Here is a 26112-nt window from a genome sequence, read left to right as displayed (position 1 = left end):
CAAAGGGAGAGGAAGAAGCATGCTCCTTGGGGTGCAAGTAGTCCCATGCAGGGCTGGATCCCTGTACACTGGAATCATGACCTCAGCCAAAGGCAAACATCTGCTTAAACAACTAAGTCATCCAGGCACCCCTAGAAAATTAAAAAAAAAAAAAAAGACCTTTTAAAAACATTTTGTTTCTTTCTTGTTTTTTTTTTAAATTTTTTATTTATTTGACAGACAGAGAGATAGGAAGAGGAACTATAAGCAGGGCAGAGGGAAAAGGAGAAGCAGGTTTCCCACTGAGCAGAGAGCCTGATGTGGGGCTCCATCCCAGGACCCTGGGATCATGACCTGAAAAGAAGGGACACTTCTTGGAGGAAGCCACCCAGACACCTCTTTTCTTTGTTTTTAATATATGGCAACTGATGCTTCCCAGCCACGAGGAGCATATTACCCATTGATTAAATCTTTGATAACAACCTATTTAAAAAGGTGTGTAAATATATACTTACTCAGATTTATACACTTTGTGTTTTCTTCATAGTTTGGGGCTGGACCCCATGGTCACAACACTGCTTCCAGTCTTTGCCTTCCCATCTTTTGATACCAGTTATTTGGTCAGCAAAGCAAATTAGTATCAAAATTAATAAGCCCTTGGCACCATATCTCTGGAGCAGGGCTTGCTCTTAGCCAAGGCCCAGAGCAGTTGACCTCCCCTCGCTAGTGCTATAGCCCCAAGGACTAGGTCCCTGCCACCAGAACTCAGTCTTACATGTTATGCTAAGCAGACAAAACCAAAACAGGAAAGCTCCGACAGCTTTCACTGGCATGCCTCATCTCCAACTCCCTCGACGTCCAGGCAGTACCAGATGACAGGGAGGGGTCTTGGTCCAACATATGGGAGGGAAGGAAGTAGCCACGAGCAAGTACCTGCCTCTCTGTTCCTTTCTTTCATGAGCAGGTTGTAAGGAGGAGGAAGAGGAAGGGGAAGAGAGGTGAACTTCAAGGGGTGAAGGCCTCAGGTAGACAGCTGGCTCCTGCCAGTAGGAAAGGGACAAAGGAGAAGGCAGTGAGTCTTGCAGGGAGGGTGGGGGGTAAGGGTTACAGCTTATGACGGAATCTGGACAGGAGTAATAGGGATACTAGTCATTTGAGTCCACCATTGGCAAGCTGGGCTGGGTGTCAGGGCAGATAGGCCTCCCTGGGCAACGGCACATGAGAGAAGGTGGAATTCTTCTCTGAGGAGCAGGTGGAGCTTTGGGTGTTGGGAAAGCATAGACAGTATTGTTCCAGGGCCAAGGACAGGTCCGGGTACTCCTGGTTGGAGGTCAAGGCCACAGTATGATCCATGTCTTCTACCAGCAGCTTGAAGGTACCACATGCCAGCCACCCCTCATTATTGTGTCTAACTCTCTGGTGCACTTATTGGCTTATCCATCAAATGACTCCTTCAGCAGCTTGAAAACCACCTCCACAGGCACTCCAGGATATGGGAGGCTTCCAGAGTGAAAATTTTGCACAGGATCACCCCAAAAGACCAGAAGTCACTCTGGTGGATGTAGATCTGGTCAAACATGGCCTTAGGGACCATCCACTTCACAGGCAGTCCACTGTTGGTTCTCATTTTATAGTAACTGATGTGGTGATATCTCTGGCAAGGCTGAAGTCTGAGATCTTCATCATGTTGTCCTTTGTCACCAGCACTTCCCTGGTGGCCAGGTCTTGGTGTATGCACTTCTTGGTGGCAAGGTACTCCATGCCTCAGGCTACCTGGTAGGCACAGGATACCAGGTCCTTGGAGGAGAGTTGCTCTGCTGCATTATGGCTGATATTGTAACAGTACTCCAAGTCAGGAGGCCTCTGGGCCTGGAGGTACTACTGTATGTTGTCTTTGGAGGCATATTCCATGATAGTGTACGAAGGACCATCCTGTGTGCAGGACCCAGCAGGTTGATGGTGTCCTTGTGCTGTCCAATCATCTTCATCATCTCCATTTCTGAGATTAGGTTTGACAGGTCTTTCTCTGTTGCATCTGACTTCAACATCTTCACAGACACTTTAGTCAAATGGTTGGATTTGTCTTTGTCCAGCCCAATGGCCTCCTCCAACACCACCTGCCCAAAGTAGGCTTCTCTTAGGGGTATGCCTAAACTGCCTACAACCAGCCTGCCTCAAGGCAGTTATAAACTCTAGATTATCCTCAAAAACATTAAACCACAAGCTAAAAATTCTCTTCACTAGGTCTCTGTCGCAGGTCTAATTTTCTTATTTTTCATCATTCATCTTTTTCCTAATTCTTATTTTCAGTATAGTTTATTTGGCTTCCAGGTGTTTCCCCGGGTTTCTGTATGCTGTTTCATAGGGAAGAATTATCCTGTCATAAAATTATTTCTTGAGCATTCATTACATCTCTCAGTTAAAATGGGTTCTTTTATGGTATTGATTCATTTGAGTTTTCTCAAAATGGGAAGAATTTTCAAAATGGTGTTTTCCTCAAGGTTCAGAGTATGTCTTAGCCTCATCTTTACTCTTTTTGAAATTCACTTTTCAAATTCTTGTCCCTCTTTTTATCTTTTTAAATTAAAATGTTTTCTTTTTACTATTTTTTTATTTGAGTGTAGTTGATAGTCAGTGTTACATTGGTTTCAGGTTTTCAATATCTCCATACATTATTCTATGATCACTACAAATATAGCCACTATCTATCACCATATAACACTATTATAATATCATTGACTATATTCTCTACACTGTCCCATATCTCTTTTTAAAATCTCTGATTTTTATGTTTTCTGTTATTCCAATTTTCGACCATCATTTTACTTGGTTACTTTAATAAAATATGCCTGATTACACACTCTATGCTGAAAACCATAGCATTTGATTTATAGTAGTCTTCTTCTTCTTCTTCTTCTTCTTATTCTTATTCTTATTCTTCTTCTTCTTCTTCTTCTTAATTAACATATAATGTATTATTAGCCCCAGGGGGACAGGTCTGTGAATCACCAGGTTTACACACTTCACAGCACTCACCACAGCACATACCCTCCCCAATGTTCATAACCCCACCACCCTCTCCCTAACCTCCCCACCCCCCCGGCAACTCTCAGTTTGTTTTGTGAGATTAAGAGTCTCTTATGGTTTGTCTCCCTCCCGATCCCATCTTGTTTCATTTACTCTTTTCCTGTTTCCCTAACCCCCCACATTGCACCTCCATTTCCTCATATCAGGGAGATCATATGATAGTGTCTTTCTCTGGTTGACTTATTTTGCTAAGCATAATACCCTCCAGTTCCATCCATGTCAATGCAAATGGCAAGATTTCATTTCTTTTGATGGCTGAATAGTATTCCATTGTATATATATATATATATATATATATATATATATATATATATATACATATATATAATTCATTTGTTGATGGACATCTAGGTTCTTTCCATAGTTTGGCTATTGTGGATATTATTGCTATAAACATTTGGTGCACGTGCCCCTTTGGATCATATAGCAGTCTTCTTTACCTCTATCAGAACCCCAGGAAGCTTTATTTATTTATTTACTCACATAAACAGATGATCCAACACAACGTTTTTTGATGTTCAAATGTATTATAATGTCTTACCGCTTAACACTATGCTTACTGCTCTCTTTCACTGTCTGACTAAATCCTCATCATCACTATGCCATTTAATGAGAAAGAACATTTGAACTCAGAGTTCTCTCCATATCAGGGAATGAAGACTCCACCCTTCTGTTTGTGCAGGTAAAATAAATGTTGATGTCTGTCCTGCACATACCCCATCCTGTTCACCAGAATATTCACCATCAAAATATATACACAATGAAAACCATACCTCACCACTTCTATTACCACCCAGCATGCTAAAAACACCATCATATGTTCCTGAATTATTGACTTGATTGATAACCCCACTTCCACACATACTGCACTCCTTTCTCCCTGCAAATTTATTTTGGTACAGCAATTTAACCTAAAAATCAAGTCATATGATTTTATTCTGCTGTTGAAAGACTTTTGGTATCTTACTGTTTCATATTAAATAAAAATTGAAGGCGTTTCAATGTACTAGAAGGTCATACATTAATAAGTTCTTCCTCTCTCCACCACTATGAACTCCTCATTGGCCTCCTTGCTTTTCCTCAAAAGTAACAGACAAGCTGTTCACACAAAGTCTATATACTTACTTGCTCTGCCTAGAGCAATCTTTTCCTTTAATATTTGTATAACACTCTCCTTCACTTCCTGGGTCTTTGTGCAAATAGCATCTCATAAATGAGATATAACCACCCAACACAAAATAAAATTAACTTTCATCCCAGCATTCTCCAATGGCTTTTACCTTTCTTGTATTTCTTTGTAACACTTATCACCATCAACCATCAATCATTATTCTATTACTGGTTTATTTTCTTATTTGAGACAGAGAGAGAGAGAATAGGGAGGGTGCGCAGAGGAAGAAGAAAACACCCCACTGCCTAGAAAGCCTGCTGGTGAGTTACATCCCAGGACCCTGAGATCATGACCCAAGCCAAAGGCAGTCACTCAATGGACTGAGCCACCGAGGTGCCCCTCTATTATTGGTTTATTTCACTATTATATTTCAAAAGAATGTAAGCTCTTTGTGGTCAGGTATTTTATATGTTTTATTAATTGAAGTATTCTCAGAAAGGTAGCTGGCAGATTGTAAGGGCTCACTAAACTGTGTTTTGTTGTTATTATTGGGCTCCTTTATGGGCTTTACCTCTTACGCTAGAAGTCTATCCTTCAGATGTAAGCGATAAGAATAGAGCCCTGCTGCCTGTTCAAATGTGTAAAAAGCCTGTATTAAGTGGATATTTTAAAAGCTAAATGAATGGCTTAATAGTTGTATATAGGGGGAAAGGGAACATATTTTCCACAGTTTAGAAGTGGAGTTCTTTTATAGAGTTCTTGTACAAGCCTACACTATGGAACGATAATGGGCAGTTGTACATTACAATTATACAAACACTTTGGTAATTTATATCCTTTTTTTGTAATTCTTGACTGGATCATTTAATTCCTTAGGAGCATTATAGCATTTCAACTTTTCATGTTCAATAAACTTATTGGGGTTGCTACCTTTTTTATTCAAATGGAGAAATAGTCATGATTTAATCTAAATAAAGTGTTATTGATTGTGTTGTTTTCTAGCAATGAGTCGCACATGCTAGTTTAAAAGTTTTGTTAAATTCCCAAGTCTGTCACTGATAAAAGCCATTTGTAGATTAGTAACTTGATCAAAACGGAAAAGTTATGTAACACCAATTGTTATACTATCTTTGTTTCCATCTTGCATTGTAATAACACCCATCTTAACTCTATTTAAGACAAATCATTGCCAGATGGATTTCTGGCATTGATTGCAGGATATGAAATCTAGTATAACTAAAAGTTTTTGGTATTAGTAGCATATAAATCATTTTAGAAAAATATATGTATTTGAATATAAGATAAAGTTTTAAATTATTTGGCAATAGTAAACTAAACTTTTTTTTGTAAATTTTTATTTTCTAAAATTTCATTGAGCTCTTTTGCAATAAGAAACAAGTTACAAAAAATTAAGGTTTATTTACCCCAATTCAAAATTATTAGGAATATAATCATAGAGGTTGAAGTATTTAAAATATTGAACCCAAAATGTTTTATTAGGTAAATTCATGAATGCTGAGCATTCACTGTTAAAATATACTAATACTATTGATAGACATTTTAGAAGCCTAAAATCAAATATTTATTAAATATTTATATCCATATCTTTTCATAGCTTGGTAATTCATTTCTCTAGTATTAAATAATATTCCATTGTTTGCATGTACTACACTTTATTGGACCTTTCACCTATGGAAGGATATCTTGGTTGCTTCCAAGCTTTTGTCAGTTATGAATAAAACTACTATAGACATCTTTGTGGGTATAGATTTTATCTTCTTAGGATAAATACCAAGAGCTGCTACTGCTGAATCATCTGGCAAGAATATGTTTAGTTTTGTAAGAAACTGCCAAGTTGTTTTCCATTCTTTATTCTCAATAGACATGGAAGAACATTCCTGTTGCTCCACATCCTCACCAACATTTCGTGTTCTGTTGTCAGTGCTCTGGATTCTGGGTATGTACTGGTGTCTCTTTTTTGTTTTAATTTGCATTTTCCTGATGACATATGATGTGAAGCATCTTTTTATATGCTTATTTGCCATCTGTAATATTTTCTTTGGTGAGGTATCTGCTAAGGTCTTTGGCTCATTTTTAATCAGGTTTTTCCCCCATTGTTGAGTTTTAAGGGGTCTTTGTGTATTTTTGATTAACAGTCCTTTGCCAGATGTGTATTTTGCAAATTTTTTCTCATAGTCTGTGCTTTGCCTTTTCATTCTCTTGGCATTGTGTTTCACAGAGTAGATATTTTTAAATTCAGTGCTTGTGCTTTTGTAGCTAAAGTTATTGTGAAAACCAAGGTTATTTAAATTTTCTTCTATATTACCTTCTACATGTTTCATGTTTAGGTTTATAATCCAATCTGAGTTAATTTTTGTGAAGAGTGTAGGATATCTGCCTGGATTTATTTTATTTTATTATTTTATTTTATTTTATATTTTTACATTTAGCTTCACCATTACTCCAGAACCATTTGTTTAAAAGATTGTATTTTGCTCTCTTGTATTGCTTTTGCTTTTCTATTAAATATAAAATATAATTGATAATATATATTCTGTTGCTTTAATCTAGTCTTTCTGTGGTATTACAATATCTTGCTTACAATTATCATTATGGTAAACTTTTTTTTAAGATTTTATTTATTTATTTGACAGAGAGAGAGATCACAAATGGGCAGAGAGACAGACAGAGAGAGAGAGATGAGGAGAAGCAGGCTCCCTGCTGAGCAGAGAACCCAATGTGGGACTCGATCCCAGGCCCCTGGGATCATGACCTGAGCCGAAGGCAGAGGCTTAACCCACTGAGCCACCCAGGCGCCCCATCGTTATGGTAAAATTTGAAGTCAGTCCTCAGTCTTTGTTCTCCTTCAACACTATGTTGACTATTGTGAGTCTTTGCCTCTCCATATAAACTTTAAAATAAGTTTGTTAATATTAAAAAAAAAGAACTTGCTGGAATGCATTAATTGTATAGATAAACTTGGAAACCAGTGACCTCTTGAGCTTAGCAGGAGATAGACCATGGACATCAGTGTCACAGTGGTGCCTCTGGCAGAACCTATTGCAAATCCCTAGGCAAAATGAGACCTCAAGGATCTGAGAGAATGTCTAAGAAGTACTTGATACATCCCTTGGGTATGGTTTATTGAAGTGTCCACCTGTCTGAAAGCTGGGGAATCTAGATAAGGGAGGGAAAATTAGTTATGATAAAACATATCAATAAACATCAATAAATTTTGTAAAACTAATTGTCATGGCTCATATACAATATGACCAACAGAGGGACCATCAGAAGGAAAGCATCAGTTATGTTTATTGTGAAATTTTTTATTCAAAATAAAGAAATGTGAGGGGAAGACACAATGAGAAAATTACCATTTTTTAAATGGTAAACTTCTTATCAAATGGAATAGGTTTTATATTCTAAGTAGTATATTGAAAAGTAAAACATTGGGGCGCCTGGGTGGCTCAGTGTGTTGGGCTGCTGCCTTTGGCTCGGGTCATGATCTCAGGGTCCTGGGATTGAGCCACGCATCTGGCTCTCTGCTCCGCAGGGAGCCTGCTTCCCTCTCTCTCTCTCTCTCTCTTTGCCTGCCTCTCTGCCTACTTGTGATCTCTGTCTTTCAAATAATTAAATAAAATGTTTAAAAAAAAGAAAAGAAAAGTAAAACATTAAAAAATACAATTTTAATGAAAAAAATCATTTAATTTTAAATAAAGGTTAAAAATAGCAGAACCATTTTTCTTATAACTGGGAAACACATTGTATATACATCTATCAAAAATAACTTGTCATGGGGACGCCTGGGTGGCTCAGTAGGTTAAAGCCTCTGCCTTCGGCTCAGGTCATGATCCCAGGATCCTTGGATCGAGGCCCACATCGGGCTCTCAGCTCAGCAGGGAGCCTGCTTCCTCCTCTCTCTCTCTGCCTGACTCTGCCTTATTGTGATCTCTGTCAAATAAATAAATAAAATCTTTTATAATAAATATTTGAAAAAATAACTTGTCATGTCTGGAATCAGGAGCATATGGAAAAAAATAATATCTGAGGACAATACTTCTGCCATGTTTTGTGCCTTGCTAATATTTTTAAACAGTCAGTCAACTTTTAGCTTTATTGAAATACCTGCTAAGATACCTGCAGTGCCTTTTGGAGCCCTATGACTATAAAAATTAATTGCAAATATTCAAAATGTTTACTATGGTGTCACTATTTAGGGCCACCACCAAGTATGTTTCAGAAGTAAGCATAACTGTTACTCTTCCATAAGGCAAAAGGGCACATTTTCAGGAGTTCCATCTGCTGTACCAGGAGGTGAATCAAGTAATGATTTTTGTCTATAAAATAATTCACTTTTCAATCTAACATTCCTCATTCCACATTATAATAATAAAAACTAGGAGGAGACTAAAACAAACCAACAACTACAACTACAACAACCAGCTTTTCCTTCAGTGGAAACGTAAATATAACCTTAGGAGTAGCCTGAAATTTATTTTTAAATATTTTTAAGATAAACGTTTTTGTTAGAAAACCATATATTTTATATTACTAAGAAATAACAGGCAACGTTTTATTAACTTCTAAAAAGTCTAGTTACTAATATTTATCTATTAACTCATCTCTTTGTGAAGTAGAGCATGATCACACCTCTTGTATCTACCCAAGTTTGTATGCTTTGGTTATTTTATGTTTGCTATTTCCTTGCTTAATTTTTACAATATTTGATACATAATAGTATCTTTAAGTCCATCTATGGTTTCACAGAATTTGTTTGAACTTCATAAAAATGTACCATACTTTTTGCACTGTCCTTGTTTTACTTCTCTATTAGCTTTCCAAGTTTTATTCACTTTAGAGTGTGTAGCTATCATTTATTTTTATTCCTCCATAATGCTATGTTTACAAATTTGTATTTATCTGTACTTTTAAAAATATCTTAATTATATACCATTTCTCATCTCACGTAACACTCATGTTACTTCTACACTTATCAGATATTATGTAACTGAAAACCACAACTCAGCAACAATAGAACACCATTTTTCAAAATTAAATGGCTTACCAGAATTCTTTAATTCTATCCTTAATTTGTATTAGATGACCCTTTATTCTGGTATTTGGCATTGTTCATATGGAGGAAAGCTTATAAGTTGATATTCCATAAATAGAAGTATTTATTATGATTGATTAATTATTTTCATTTAGAATGCATAGAATATGGTTGATTTAATATTTCTTTCTTACTCTCTGCCTGGAACATAGTGCTATCTATGTAATAGCCACTAAAATATTAAGTTAATTACCTAGACTTTAAACTGCATATTAAGAGGAATAGCATACAGAACTCTTCTCAGATTGGGACACCTGGGTGGCTCAGTCAGTTAAACGCCTGAGCCTTTAGCTCGGGTCATGATCTCAGGGTCCTGGGACTCAGTTCTGCAACAGATTCCCTGCTTAGCCGGGAGTTTGCTTCTCCCTCATCCTGCTGCTCCCCCTGCTTGTGCTCTCTCTCACTCTCTCTCTTACAAATAAATAAAATTAAAAAAATAAATTCTTCTCAGATAGCTAATATAGAATATCGTCTTTGTATTCATCAAAGGGAAAGTGCCATATAATAATGAAATCCAGACTACTTCAAATTCACTTTTTAACCAGTAAGAAAGTACTGGAAACAAGCCAAAAATGTCTTCAATGAATTAAAGAAATAGATTGATTTTCAATATCTTAATCTTTCTAAAATAAATTGCAAGATTTTTATACTAGATATCAGTGTAAATATTCATTATACAAGGATATTCTAAAAATAAACCCGAGAAAACTACTTGACATATATGATGACAAAAACGAGTTTGACCAATGTCAGTTTGGGTAAAACTTACAACACCTACCACCTGAAACTCTTGTTCTATATGGCGCCATCTTGTGATGCTGGGCAGCGGCAGTGAGCCACAGCTCCCAGTCAGCTAGAAGATTACAGGGGTGAACACCTGATATTCCTACAAGCATTCTATATATAGAATATATATATAGAATATATATATTCTTCTTTTTTAGTGTAATATTTAATGAATTGCATGTGATATTTGATACTTTGTTATTAAATAGGCTTTGCTTAAGATGATTTTGCCCAAATGCAGGCAAATGTAAGTGTTCTGAGTATGTTTAAATAAGCTTAAGGTAAGCTATGATATTTGATAGTTTAGGGGTATTAAATGCATTTTCAATTTTTTAGCCCCCTTGTAAGCTGAGAAACATCTCTATATGTATATGTAGCCTTGGTATGGCTTACATATTATTGGCATGAAACATCTAGAACAGTACGTGTGCCATAGAATTGTCTACAACATCAAACAAGTTTCTTGAAAACTTGTGCCAAAGGGGTTATGTCTTTAAGGATTCTTATTTCAGAAGGGTTCTCTCAAACATAAGATTTTTCAGAAGTTAAGTGAAAATCTGACCAAACTAAACATTTTTCCATTTTCCCTAGTGAGCAAAGATAGCTAAAATCTATCTGCCATTTTCAACACTGTACTCAACAATTGTAATTCTAATTTAAGAACAGATTATTTATATCAAAACCACATGTTGGCCTAATCTTATACAATATTCATAAGTCACACTCAGACCCTTGGACACTTTTATTTGTTGTGTCTATATGGTACTACGGACATTCATCTGTTTTGACCTCATAGCTTCATGTATGTCTATACTTTTGAAAATACATGCATCATAGTTCCATTGTAAAATGTCTGGGTTATAAAATGTGCTATGCTATCAAAATGGTAATAAGAACATACAAATGACCTGATGTAATGAACTGGACCAGATTGCCAGATATCACATTTCATACCAGAAAGATTCAGTGGTAAGTTTTAAAATGGCCAGCTATACATTGACTGAATTATAACTCATTTAACTTCTTTCTTTGTGTACAGTATTATACATTAGTCAGTATTATAGTAAATAAGTACTTTGGACAGATGTAAATATGCTGTAATAAAAAATGTTTTTCTTCTTTCTTTTAGTCCTTTTTACTTGTGAGACTAGCCACAAATACCATGCCTCCCCCAAAATAATTTGCAATCCAAATTTATCTCTAAATGAATTTATTGCACAGAAAATATATATATATATATATACACTTACAGTAGACATGTTCAAAAATAGTTACACAACAGCAGGGCCCTAAATGTAAGCAGTATAGTTGTTTTGTTTTGTTTTGTTTTTTTCTTTTATAAAAAAGAGGTTATGTGAAATATTGGGATTTTATTTCCAGGCCTAGTATTTCAAGACAGTTAACTACACTTACGGTGTCAACAGCCTCTTGTTGGCAATACGATTTTATTGGCTCCATGGAATAACAGCAAGAATTTACTATTGCTTCTTTCTTTTTTGACACACACAGAAAAAAAAAAAATTGACACATTTGCTCAAGACCAACCAGAATCATTTTAACCTATCAAAATTGATGGGAGGCCTTCACTGCCAAAGTCACTGCTGCGTTTTCACAATTCATTGCAGACAATCTGCTACTCCCATTATGATAAAGGAGAGAAGAGTCATAATCAGGGAAGAAAGCTAGATTAATACTTGAAATTATCATTGAATTATTTAGCCTGCTATAGGATTATTATTATTAGTGTCATTTGATAATTTTCTCTCATTTTATTAAACACAACTGTGAGTAATTACGCTACCTAATATTTCTCTGTATTGGCTGACTAGCTAGCAAACATTCATGAAAATATCCATTAGCCACACATATAAAATGCTGCATTATGATGCTGTTGAATCAGAACATACCACTACCTGATCCTGTAGCTCTTTGAGGATTTGCAAATCAATTAATTCTATGTTTATTGGATTCTTCCCATACAATTAGAAAATTTATAATCGAGTCCATGAACATTATTAGTTTTACCATTTTAAACCAGCAATCACACTTTGATTTTTACAACAAAAGCAGAAATATAAACACACACATTTGGATCCGTTTTCTCTTAGTCTGTCTGGACTTCAAAATCCTATTCCTCAAGATGATGCACACCAAAGTTCTGGATTAAACAAGAAATTAGATGGCACCTGAACACTTGGTTTAATATTCTCACAAAGACTATGCAACTTCTTTCTTACAATATGACATTGTTTTACAAAGATCCACACTTTTATAATGTTAGTATTTTTAATAATCAATAAAGTCAATTAATCATGATTAAAAATCAAACATAAAAATTTCTACTTTTTGCTTTTGCCCCCTCCATTTAGAACTTATTTATAGCCTGATAATTCAAAGGTCCCTATGTTTATGAAAATCTGGACAGAAATAGCTCTAAGATCCCATTCAGAACTTGATATTAATCTAAGTCTTTTGGCTCCATTTATCCTGAGAGCAAAGAGTAGGACAAAGGATTTGAGTACTGTTAGTTTATCTGGGAGATTATCCAAGGTAGAAAAGAATGGGAAAGTGATACAGTGAAGAAGCAACTTTGTCAAAGAGGTACATTGTTGATATAATTGTTGTGGATAGAAAATGAAGGCTTGCTTTTACTGAAAGGTCCTGAGAAACTTCTTTAAGTTGTCCTCATGAAGACCTGAAAACTGACAATTTTACCTATGGTTCTTATTTCCACTTCACTGAGAGCTGTCCTCAGAGGACATTAACTCTCCTACACTTTTGGGTTGTGTTGGAGACATTCCAAAATGAGAAAGAGAACATGAGATGCTATCAGTGTTAAGTAACTGCAATTTCCCATGGAACTATTCACCACAGGTTTGGCTATAATCAGGTGTTGGGCCTTGATATCAGAGGGATTTGAGGCAGTATCATTTTAGTTTAATCATTATATCTGAAATTTCCAAAAACTTCAACTGATGAAACTTTGATTATAAATCTATAAATATAACAATAAATCTACAGTATTCAAATTATTTTCATAGAAATACAGAAACAAAGCATCAATAGACTAATATTTAAATATTAAAAAATACTGAACTGAAAGAATTTGGTCATATAACAACGTGTAAGAAGTAGAGCTTAGGTTTAGGTTAGAAGTCAGGATGCATTTGGGACTCAGTTAAGAAATTGAATGGAGGGACGCCTGGGTGGCTCAGTGGGTTAAGCCGCTGCTTTCGGCTCAGGTCATGATCCCAGGGTCCTGGGACCGAGCCCCAAATCAGGCTCTCTGCTCAGCAGGGAGCCTGCTTCCTCCTCTCTCTCTGCCTGCCTCTCTGCCTGCTTGTCATCTCTCTCTGTCAAATAAATAAATAAAATCTTAAAAAAAAGAAATTGAATGGATGTCTGACTATCTCATAGGTTTGCTAAAAATCAGTGACTTTGTGTTCACGTGTGGCTATGCAGGAATTTTTAACTTTCTCTAAGACATTTTTAGATTTGATTATATAATGGCAGTAAAGGATGGGGAAAAGCAAAGTACAAACCCCATAAAGACAAAGACACTGAGTATGGGAAAAGAGTAATAGATAGGAAGAATCAATGCATTTGAGGAAAATGGGAATTGAAGTACACAATGATTGTTGATTTTTTTAGATGGGGAAAAGAAAACTAGCTTGCAAGAAGGAAATAACAGAAGACATGCTGTGATGTAATACAGAATCCTGGAAAAGGCAGTAACGTGGAATAAAGGAGTAGGGAGAGCATATCAGGTAATTTGGATAGGAAGGAGTTAGGAGATAATTGCTTGATAAATTTTATATGGCCCACTTAAATGCACAGATTTCTCTTCTTTAATTTATATGGAGAACAGGGTGTCCTTTCTCTTCCCTTTCAGAGCACCTAAGGTGCACTCTTTCAGACTGAAAACCTGAAAAGCTCAGGACTCAGTTGCTTAAGCACAGCTGAGAGGACATATTTCAATTAAGATTTACATTTTGCTGTAGGTAGTAGACTGTCAAAAGTGGTTTAACCATATTTTTCATTTAACAAGAAGACTACAGAGAGTGTTTTCTGGTGTTGGTTCAGAATCTTAAGAAAGTCAAGTGAACTATCTTAGAGGTTTCCATGGCTTTTTATTCACAGTTGCAAAAATGTAATGTGTTGGTTCAGAGTCTTAAGAAAGTCAAGTGAACTATCTTAGAGGTTTTCATGGCTTTTTATTCACAGTTGCAAAAATTGCTGTTGGAGTTCTCACTATTAAGCCCACATTTCTGGCAGAAAGATAGAGGTAAAAGAGAATGATATCTTGTACGACTGATACTTTGTCATAAGTTTACAATGTAACTAGAAAAGAGACAATAAAATATTTGATGTTGTTTTAAGTTTCCTTGTTGTCAATCCCTCAGTGCTTTCTGATATTAAAGGAAAGAGTAGATGGATATTGACCTGGCAACTATCAACACCTGTCAGTCTCTCTTGGATAACCAATATCTCTATAATCTCTTCTTCCCAGTAAAAAAAATAAAATATATTCATAACCCACACTGTGCCATCTCAAGTTACTGCACCAAGATAAAATTACAATGATTTTCAGTTGTTCCAAATGGACAGAATACCCTTCCTTATGATATCATGTCTTATAAGATAGATAATTGGCTTGCTACCAATATACCCAGATGTGACTGTGGAAGAGACAGGAAAAAAAATAATAATATTTATTTATTCCTTGGGTTGACCCTGTTTACACAGATGCATTACTATTAGAAAAGGTTGGTTTGGGACATTGGAATGAATTTACTTAATGGGTCTGTATGTAATTGGGTTGGAGGAAATTTTTAATTTCTACAAAAATTATTAGAATTCGATCTTATTCTCTTTTGTTAGTTTTCACATGTTAACAAAGCCAACGTTTTTGTCTAGCAGACAAGATCTTAAATCCTAACAAAACTCAATTTTTTCCTTTTTTTTTTTAAAGTTTGAGAGCCTCATGTTCTCTCATGCTGCTTTAAATACAACTCAAAAAAAAACAAAAAGGAGCTAAATGGGGCAGTAAGACCAGACTTTTTATTTTATTTTATTTATTTTATTTTTAATTAAAAAAATGAAAGATTGTATTTATTTATTTGAGAGAGAGAGAGCATGAGTGGGGCAGGGGGATGTAGCTGCAGAGAGAGACTGAGAAATATACTCCCTAATGAGCAGGAAGCCAGAAATGGGGCTGGATCCCAGGATCCTGACTGAGATCATGACCAGAGACAAAGGCAGATACATGTGCAAAATCCCTTTTTTTCTGGGAAACAATACTTTACAAGAGATGTTTGAAAAAGTACTGGGGAATCAACTTTAATTGGAGATACAAAAATTTAATTGACTTTTGTAAAGCTACAGGGATCCAAATGATGGGAATCCCAGCCCGTTTAGGTTGTGGACCACAGAGTATTCTTCTCTGTAATATTTTATTTTCTTCCATGTCTACTAACTCCAGTCCAAGTTCACTGATCTCTTTTTAGATAGTGCAAAACATGGCAAAGAATACCAAACAAGTGCCCAATATTCTACATTTATTACATCATTTCTAACATATAGAAGTGTGTTATCAAGGCTGGTTCTGTGAACGAACCTAGTTATGCTAAAGTGTGTTTTGTTCTCCAAGAAATTAAATGCATGGTTATCACACAATTATAAAATACTTGTGTCAAGAATTTTTATTCAAAAATTAATAAGAGAAGCAGATATTAAAACTAGTTCACATGGTTATTTGGGATATAAGCAGAGTTGTGCAGCAGAAGTTCTCTGGGCCCATAATTTGGGTTATAGAATTTATGTTTTCTAATGAAAAATCACTAACTTGCATTATTGTTAACAAGAATCCTGTGCATTACCATCAGTTTTCTACATTATAACCTCTTGCTCTACAGTTTGTAAATAACTTTGTCAATAGCAAGCTAATAAACGGGGTGACTCCAATGGATTGAGATAATCTCTAGAGTTTCTGCTACATAATGAACAGTCTACGGACAACCCTGTATCTGACTGACTTGTTAATTCTGGGAATGTCTTGCAGATTAATTTGCTTGCCCGAGGTGGTTCCTCTAATTGATGTCTAAGAACCCTAATTAGTTAAGAAAACTTTTTTTAAACATTTTCATTGCTATTTATTATTATTATTATTATTGCTAATATCTCTATTATAAATAATTCACAAGGGCATCTTTCTGACAAAAGACAAAGAGCTGGCTACTAGTAGAAAAAGTACATTTGACTCTGTCAGTGAAAGTGGTAAAGGGATTTGAGGAAATAAGGCAAAGCAGTGGAATTATGTGTTAAAACTTTAAATATTATAGACACATTTACTTAATTTCTAATACTGTTGTTGCTTATAATTAAAAAAGATGTTTTCCATGAACCACGCATTACAGCAAATATATTGTTTATACAGATTAAATTTTCATCAAAAGGGACGCCTGGGTGGCTCAGTTGGTTAAGCAGCTGCCTTTGGCTCAGGTCATGATCCCAGCGTCCTGGGATCGAGTCCCGCATCTGGCTCCTTGCTCGGCCGGGAGCCTGCTTCTCCCTCTGCCTCTGCCTGCCGTTCTGTCTGCCTGTGCTTGCTCTCTCGCCCACTCTCTCTGATAAAGAAATAAAATCTTAAAATAAATAAATAAATTTTCATCAAAAAATTGTAAGTGTATTTTATTGTAGGATATGATAAGCATTTTTCAGATGAGAAAAGTGAAATTTAGAAAAGTATGTCTCTTCAAATCCCTCATACAATATCTGGCCTAGATAGAAGGATATACTATCACAATTGAGGAAGATAATTGAGATTACTTAAAATGATAAACTTTACTGTATAGGGCTTTTTACAAGTTTGCCACAGATTCAGATTCTTTTAAAATATATATCTATTTTGTGTAAAGAGAATGCACTGAGAAGTAAAAAGAAAGTGATATATCAGTGCTACCAACTAATGGCTATAATATCATCACCTTATTTATGAACAATGAAACAGTGTGCAATATTTAAATAAATTTAAATAAATTCCTATTTATTTTATATATTTATAAATTTAAATAAATTCCTATTTATTTATTATTAAAGAAATTTCTCTAACAAACAGTATGTTTTGAAGGTTGCTAGCAGGAAAGTGTTGTACGACATGGAAGTAATCAGAAAATGTGATCTAAAATTCTGCTTTCAAGGGCGCCTGGGTGGCTCAGTGGGTTAAAATTCTGCTTTCAAGAAGCTATAACAGTAAGTACTGAGCATTAGCTATTATATGCTATGGATGAATAACTGAAATCTACATTTGAAACTAATGGTACACTATATGTTACCTAATTGAATTTAAAAAGTTAATAAAAAAACCACTATTTTATAAAACAATATTCCCAACAGGCTCTTTTGCTTTAAAATACTCACTTTGTAATGAGAGTCCTTACTTTTGTCTAGCCAATTCTTACAGCACTGTTTATCCCTTCCCTGCTTTATCCCTTCCCAGTATCAATAAAGGCTCACTTGGGTTACCTAGAAGCCATGAGAAAGCTTGTAATAGATCTGGCTGGTTTTCACCAGCAATTTGACCACCATGTGCACAGGGAAGTCTATTGATAAAGGCTTTATTGCAATAAGTTGCAAATACATGGATGATTTTGAATTCTCTTTCTTGACGTCTTGTTCCATGATAATAAATTTAGGGTGGCTTATTGGAATGGATGTTATTAACATATCTTCATAGTTATAAGCACATGGAATTGTAAAATAGATGAATGAATGTGGCATTACTGACAACTGTCCTCATTTTGAAATCAAATTACAGTGTACTAAGATGAGGAAGCAAAGCAGATTTGGGATTATGAGTGAAATAATTTTAAAAAGTATTAGGGGTATGATCGGACTATTGGGTAATTCAGTAGAAAAATGTCAACTGATTGAGATTCTGTGTTCCCTGCTTTCAGAGAGAAGTTAAGATAAATAAGTAACACGAGGAGACTAGGAAGCCAAACATAAGTGATAATTTTGTGCCAGGGTGTGTATACATCTGTTTATCTTCTTGCTTTACCACTAAGGTTGCTCCTAGAGGAGAGTTTAAATATGTGTTGGAGCTAATCTCTGTGGATTACACAAGAAACCACATCCTACAGCTCTCCCTGAAACACCCCTTATGATTTCAATGTAATTTGGTTTTTGCATTTTTAGAAATAACAAAATACTTTGCAAACTCATCTACTTTATTACCATCACAAGTGAGTCAGCTGACTCTACATTTTAACACAGTGACAGTCACAGAGGAATGGAGGAATGAGTAGAGTTATCAATATATGTGCATTTAAGAAGTATGACAGGGTAGCAGCTATTTCCAGGAACCAAAACATGGGTCAGCAGCTGTGCAGGAAAAGTGATGGAATAAATGACTCATTTCAGAGGAGTTCTATAACATATTAGTTCTATAATGTATCTTCAGCCCCCAATTACCCGCTTTGATCTAAAGATAAGGATTTACAGTTAAGGTCCCATTTATGATTTGACTGGTAGGGTCTGAATCATTTTTACTATTGTTTTGACTATTACTTGAAACCTATAGTAGTACTTGGGATATGTGTTGTGTATTCTGTGAACATGTGCTATTTTTAGATTAGATAATTTCTGTCTCGAACCCCTGTTCATTTGTTTGTTTTTGTTTATTTGATAGTGGTTTCAGTAAATGGATATATCTGAAAAATTGCAAAGCCACTATTAAAATAAGTTATTATTATATATAGCATGGAATTGCACATTCCTCCTTTGAATCCGACAGAGCTTCACCATATCCTTAACAATTTGGGAAAAACATGCTATTATTTTTCTTTATAAAATTTCTTCTGTTAGGCTGTGATGGTTGTCATCAGCAGTAACTCCTCTGAAGGCTTTGTCAAAAGAGTTGAAAAAATTGGAAAGGTGTGTGAATGAAGCTGTTTGCTGAATATAAAGAAAAGAGCATTGAAGTACAATTCACACTCTTACTTCTCCTTCTATGCTTTCAGATGTTTGACATTTGAAAATTTTGCTTCTAGAAGAGATGCCCTATATAATTCTTACTTTAAGGAGCAAGTTGCTTTTATAATTTTTTTATTATTCTACCATTCCAGTATTTCCATTTAAATTAAATTCAATACCATTTAAAAAAAATCAAAAGTGCAGCCAGTATTTAATTCCTGGGCTAAATAATTTTAGAAAGCTTTGTGTTATTGAACCTACAGGGTTTTTCTGTAGTTTTAACTCTTTCTTTCTGTGATTTTTCCCATTAGTCACGTAAGTGACTGCAATATAACAGACATTGAGGATAAAGAAGGACTGAATAGAACAATCCTTGGCCTCATGAAGTTGAGAATCTAGCAAGGGAGTCAAACAATTCAATCATTCAGAGACAATTTATTGAGTGCCTGGCCTAAGATGAGCACAACAAAACCCCAGCCCAGAGGAATCATTTTAATGGGAGAGATAGATAATAGGTAAGCCAACTTTAAAAAAAAAAAAGTACTGATTTTTCTTTAATAGAGATGCATATTTGAACTAAATAAGCACATTTTAAAAAGAGCAGTGATTGAGAAGAGGTTTTTAAACTGAGTGGTCCAAAAGGGCCTCCCTGAAAAAGTCTGTTTTGAACAGATTTCTGAATATTATCAGCTAGGAAGCTGCGTAAAAATCTCAGGGATGGGTGATTTTTCCAGTCGAAAAACTGTAAAGGCTCCAAAGTCACAATAGAGCTATAAGTTTCTCTAATAAAGTAACTTCTGACAAAGAATGAGAAGAAATAACTAACCCAGGTTTGAAAGAAAAGGGACAGACTTTCTATGGGATTCATATTTAATTAAAGCTCTAAAGGACAAAAATACAATAGAGCAAAATTCTGGTCACGCTGATATACCTAACGAAAGTTCATAAACAAGGTGTGGGTAGCAAAGAGTGTGTGGCAATGTTGGTAAGAACAGTGGGGAAGAGTCATCCCTGAACATGTTCTTAAATGAAGCAATTTTTGTGTTGTATTAAAGGGTAAATTGGAGTTTGCCTAAGTGATTAGAGAAGGATGCCTCAGCTTATGGAAGTTCAAAGCCAAAAAGATGTGACAAACTACTGCAGATATTTTCATGTATATTTGTTGTTGCTTCTAGTAATGGTGATCTAAAAACTCCTACTTAAGACAACTAAAAATCCAGACAAAATAGCTTTTAAAGTTAAAAATATCAGAATGATTATAAAAATAAGTGAGGGATTACTGGGCCAAAATACGAAATACAATGAGAGCCTAGAGATATATGCCCTGAAGCCATTTTAGCTATGAGAGCATTTGAAACTGCTAAAACACACTGAGCTGTGTTGTTAATAGACTCTTGATACTAGAGAAACAAATCCAGCAGCAATCAAATTTGAGGACTTTGGTACAACCCAAATTTAAGTTGAGGTCCCCAAAGCACAAGGAGAAGCAGAAATAAGACTATAGCCTACCTTGCCTTCTGTGTAAACTGAGAAAGCCAATCACTGAATTTGGAGTATGATTGTCTTGTAGAGTCTCAGATATAAGAGAAAATCCTACCAAGGAGGACCATACCGTTATTATAGCTCTTAATTATCCCTACTCAATAAGAGTTTCAAATATAATGTTTTGAACATAGCAAAATGTAACAAAGCACACAAAGAAAAACCATTAACAAGATTTGATAGACAAAATGGGATTAAGTATGATGTTAAAATGATCAATAAAGATTGTAAAATGGCTTGATTACTCTGCTCAAAGAAATGAGAGGGGAAGCAAATTGTACAAAAAACTGACACTAAAAATGATATTGAGAAAGGTTTTATAAATGAACCAAATGGATACTCTAGAACTTTAAAGATATGACAGCTAATTTAAGATACCACAGGGGTGCCTGGGTGGCTCACTTAATTAAACCTCCAATTCTTTTTTCTTTTTTTTTAATACCTTAATCTTATTTTATCTCTTTCAATTTGGCTCAGGTCATGATGTCAGGGTTGTGAAATAGAGCCCAGAGTTGAGCTCTGTGCTGAGCCTGGAGCCTGCTTAAGATTCTTTTCCCTTCTTTTTCTATCCCTCCCTGCACTCTCACTTGCTCGCTCTCTCTTGCTTGCAAATAAATAGATGATAGATAGATAGATAGATAGATAGATAGATAATAGACAAAGCAAAATAAAAGCAGATTATGAAAATAAATATAAAGATTTTGAAATGAAAACAAGTTCAAAATAAAATAGAGAAGACCTACACAGCTAAAAGTTCATTCAGAAAATCTACTATTAAAGAAGTCAGTATGACACAATGTTAAGATATCAAAAGATTTGAGCATGTACTTTACAGAAAGGGTAATCCAAATGGCCACTCATATATAAAAACTGTTTATCTTTATTATGAATCTGGAATTAAATTAAATTAAATTAAAAATAAATTAAAACCTAAAATGACATACTATTACACACTTACCATATTGGGCAACAGTAAAATTGCCTTGCAAGAATGTGAAAGAATGAAAGTGCCCATAATAAAAACATTTGAGGTAAGTTGGACAATATTTAGAAAACTTAAAAATAAAAATAAAAATTTGGTCCATTCCTAGAAATACAACATGGAACTAAATGAATATTTTCACCAGGATATGCAAACAGATGATTATAGCTATTTCATTCATAACAGCAGATCAGTAGTGGTCTATTTGCACAATGTTACATTAAATAAGAAAGAATATTAACAAACTGGGAGGAGGGGCTAGGTTGTTATCATAAACAGATCTTCTATGGTGCTGATTATGTTCTATTTCTCAAAATCTTTAAGTTAAAAAAGTTTTCAAATTTATATCTAGATAGATAGATGATAGATAGACAGATATCCCAGAAGCTGCAATGTAGGCTAAGACCAGGCTTTAAAGGGCTTTTCTATACTCTACTAAATACTTGAAACCATTCATTATATCATAGCTCAGTGTTCAAATCTCCATTTGTTTCCTCAGTTTCCTAATATTTACCTTAAGGTGACCTGATTCAGACTTTTGATCACCTTTGTCTAAATATTTCTATTTTAACAAAGTCCTTTTTAACACTGAGAGACTAAAACTTAGAAAAATGCTCTGATTGTTATCTCACTAGGGTGGAAAATATATAGTTACCCATTAACTAATGATATCCATGTCTACATTAGATCCATGGCATTTTTAATTCTTGGGAGCTTTTGGTTAAATGAAATTTTTAAGCTTCCTTTAAATGAAGCTTTAAGCCATCACCACATGAATAATATTAAAGAACCAAATGAAAACAGGCCAAGTATTTACAGAGTAATAGAATGTGCAGTGGAAAGAGTACAATTCTGAAATCATAAAGCCTAAATTAGTGTGATGCATCTTTACTAGCCATGTAATCATAAACCAGTTATCTAAATGTGTTAGCCTCAGTTTTTTCACCCATGAAATGGTGATGATAATACTTATTATGCAGCGTTTTTGTGTGGATGTGATGAAGCATGGAGCATGAGAGTCTCATATTCCATGCTAAAATGATAGCTATTTTTATACTTATAATAATTCTAGTAATAGTAATTAAATTGTTCAAAATGGTAATATTCATTTATATTGAGGCATTGTATTGACTATTCATAGACACATTTACCAAAATAAATTTCATTTTACTTTACCCCCTCTGAGGATATATATTCCCTAATTCAATATGAATCTCCTTATGAATAATAATTATCATAATAAATATGCTGATTTTTCTTCTATTTATTTTTAGGGAGGTATCCTTTACTGTTGAACATAAAGAAACTTAAGCAAGTCTGTCTTATTCAAAATTTGCATGCTGCTTTCCTATGAAACTAGATTATAGAGTTGTATGAAATAAATTCATGCAGTTAAGACATTGATGTTTGGAACACTGGGTGGTCAGTTTAGTATTTCAAAAGAAGATATTAAATTTAAACCTTAAAACTGAGCTCTTTCAGCCTTTTTTATAGACCATCCTTCATGCTTCATAAGTACTTCTCCAAAAGTAATACTTTTGGTCACAGTGTATATAACGAAAATGGATTTTATATTCTATTATTTCAGAGTTAGTTGCAGTTTCTACTGCCTTACTTCATTTTTTGAAAAATAGATTAATTCTACAAAAAGTTTATTCCAGCTTTATTGAAAAAAATCCACATATTTGTAAAAATAAGAAATGATTTCTTATAACATTGCAAACTTTTAACATTGTGTAAATTTTGTACAATTTGATAAATTGGTATACATCTTTATTGCAATATAATCTACACAAAAATGTTAATACATCTACTATCTCGTATAGTTGCCACTGTTTTTTATGCATGTATCGTAAGGAATTTTAAGATCTACTCTCTTAGCAACTTTTATGTATATAGTATAGTAGAGATAAACTTCAGAGGTCTTGTGGGTTTTGTTCCAGACTGCCTCAATAAAGTGATTATCTCAATAAACTAAGTCAAATTATTATTTTTTTTGGTTTCCCAGTGCATATAAAAAATAGACACTATACTGTACTGTTCAAAAGCATTATGTTTTTAAAGAAAAACAATGTATATACCTTAAGTAAACTAGTTCTGAGTTTTCAGTGGGTCATAATTACTGATCACAGTTCACCATAACAAATACAATAATAATGAAAAAAACTTGAAATATTGCAAGAATTACCAACATGTGACAGAGAGACACAAAATGAACAAATGTTGTTAGAAAAATGGTGGCAGCAGACCTCTTTTATACAAGATTGCTATAAACTTTCAACTTGTAAGAATGTGATATATGCAAAGTTTAATAAAGGGAAGCACAATAAAAAAAAGTATGTATATTTTATTAACTATGATCATCATGCTGTACATTAGATCCCCAAAACTTTTTCATATTATAGTTGCAAGTTTGCACCCTTGGACCACCTTACTCCACCCCAGGTTCACCCCTTGTCAACTCAACTCTAAGTTTCCATTAGTTTTCCTTTTCCTCAGATTCTGTATGTAAGGGATATCATAATACATAAATTAAAAAAATATATAAAATCTTTGAAATATTTCACTTAGTATAATACCTTCAAGATCCATCCATGCTGTTGTAAATGGCGGTATTTCTTAATTTTTCATGGTTAAGTAGTATTCAACAGTATATATTTACCATACTTATTTTATTCATTCATCCATTAATGGATACTGAAGTTATTTCCATCTCTTGCTTAGAGTTAATAATTTTATAATAAACATAAGCGTGCAGATATGTCTTTGAACAGTGACTTCGTTTCCTTTAGATAGATACCTAGAAGTGGGATTACTGAATCATATGGTAATTTTACTTTTAATAATATGAATAATCTCCATACTGTTTTCCATACAAACTTATATCCCTATCACAGTGCATAAGTTCCCCATTTTCCACAATATTTACCAAAATTTGTTAGTTTCAATTTTTTGGTAGTATATATTCTAATATCTTGCTGTGTTTTTCAGAGGTAAACAACAACAACAACAACATAAGGACTTTGCCCTGAGTTTTTTACGTTGAGCACTTTTTAATGCTCCTGTTGGTCATTTATATAACTTTTTTGAAAAAAAAAAGTCTATTGAGATCCTTTTGCTATTTTTTTAATTATATATTTTTTTCTATTTGTATCTGTTGGTTATTAACCTCTTTTCAGATAGAAGATTTGTAAGTATTTTCTTACATTCTGTGGATTGTCTTTTCATTCTCTCTCTCTTTTTTTGGCAATGCAGAAACGTTAGTTTGATGTAATACCATTTATTTATTTTTGCTTTTTTTGCTTGTGTTTTTGGTCTGGTATCCAAAAATCTATTGGCAAGACCAATGTTAAGGAGAATTTTTCCTATGTTTTCCTTTAGGAAATTTAGTTTCATGCATCACCTTTAAGTCTTTAATCTATTTCAAGTCAAGACTTATGAGTGATATAAGGTTCCAGTTTCATACTGTTTATGTGATTATTCAGTTTTAAATATCATTTATTGAACAGACTATCTTTCCCCATTACATATGTTGGCCCCTGTCAAATATTAGGTGACTGTATGAAAGGATTTATTTCTGGACTCTCAATTCTGTTCTACTTGTTTATTGGTCTGTTTTTATGCCAGTATACTTTATTGTTTTGGGCATGAGGGCTTTGTAGTATAGTTTCAAATCAAGAAGTGTAATCTCCCTTCTTCATTCTTTCTCAGAACTGCTTTGATTCTTTGTTGTCTTTTATGGTCTCATATAAATTTTAGGATTCTTTACTTACTTCTGTAAAAAAAATAATATTGGATTTTTTTAAAGATTTTTGATTTATTTATTTGACAGAGAGAGATGACAAGCAGGCAGAGAGGCAGGCAGAGAGAGAAGAGGAAGCAGGCTTCCTGCTGAGCAGAGAGCCTGATGTGGGGCTCGATCCCAGGACCCTGGGATCATGACCTGAACCGAAGGCAGCGGCTTAACCCACTGAGCCACCCAGGCACCCCTAACATTGGATTTTTGATAGGAATTGGATTTACAGATGGTTTTCGGTAGAATGGACATTTTAACAATGTTAATTCTTACCATTCATAAATATGAGCTATCTTTCCATTTGTCTATCCTTCAATTTCTTTATCAATGTCATAGTTTATGGAGTACAGATCTTTCATCTTCTTAGTTAAATCTATTCCTAAGTATTTTATTATTTTTGATGCTATTGTGAATTAGATTTTTTTCTTTATTTTTTCAGATAGTTCATCATTAGAGTGTTAAAATGCTCCTGTCTTGTGCTTACTTTGGCAGCACATATACTAAAATTGGAATGATGCAGAGAAGATTAGCGTGATCACTGAACAAGGATGACATGACAAACTGGGAAGCATTCCATATTAAAAAAATGAAACAAAACAAAATTCTTGTCTTTTATATATTGATCTTGTATTTGGCAGCTTTACTAAATTTGTTTATTCAAATTTTTTTGTGACGTTTTTAAGGATTTTTTAACATGTAAGTTCATGTTATTCAAAAAAAGAAAATTTTACTTCTTCCTTTTT

General features: G+C 34.3%; 1 long non-coding RNA gene across 1 annotated transcript in view; it reads left to right on the top strand.

The window, feature by feature from the left end:
* The window catches only part of LOC309856286, a 1346109-nt gene that overhangs the window by 286256 nt on the left and 1033741 nt on the right, over window positions 1–26112 (top strand). The gene's annotated exons all lie outside the window — the stretch shown is intronic.

The sequence above is a fragment of the Mustela nivalis genome (genome assembly GCF_964662115.1).
Source record: "Mustela nivalis genome assembly, chromosome: X".
NCBI classification, from domain to species: Eukaryota; Metazoa; Chordata; class Mammalia; order Carnivora; family Mustelidae; genus Mustela; species Mustela nivalis.
The sequence above is the reverse complement of the archived record's forward strand: the minus strand, read 5'-3'. Positions and strand labels throughout refer to the sequence as shown.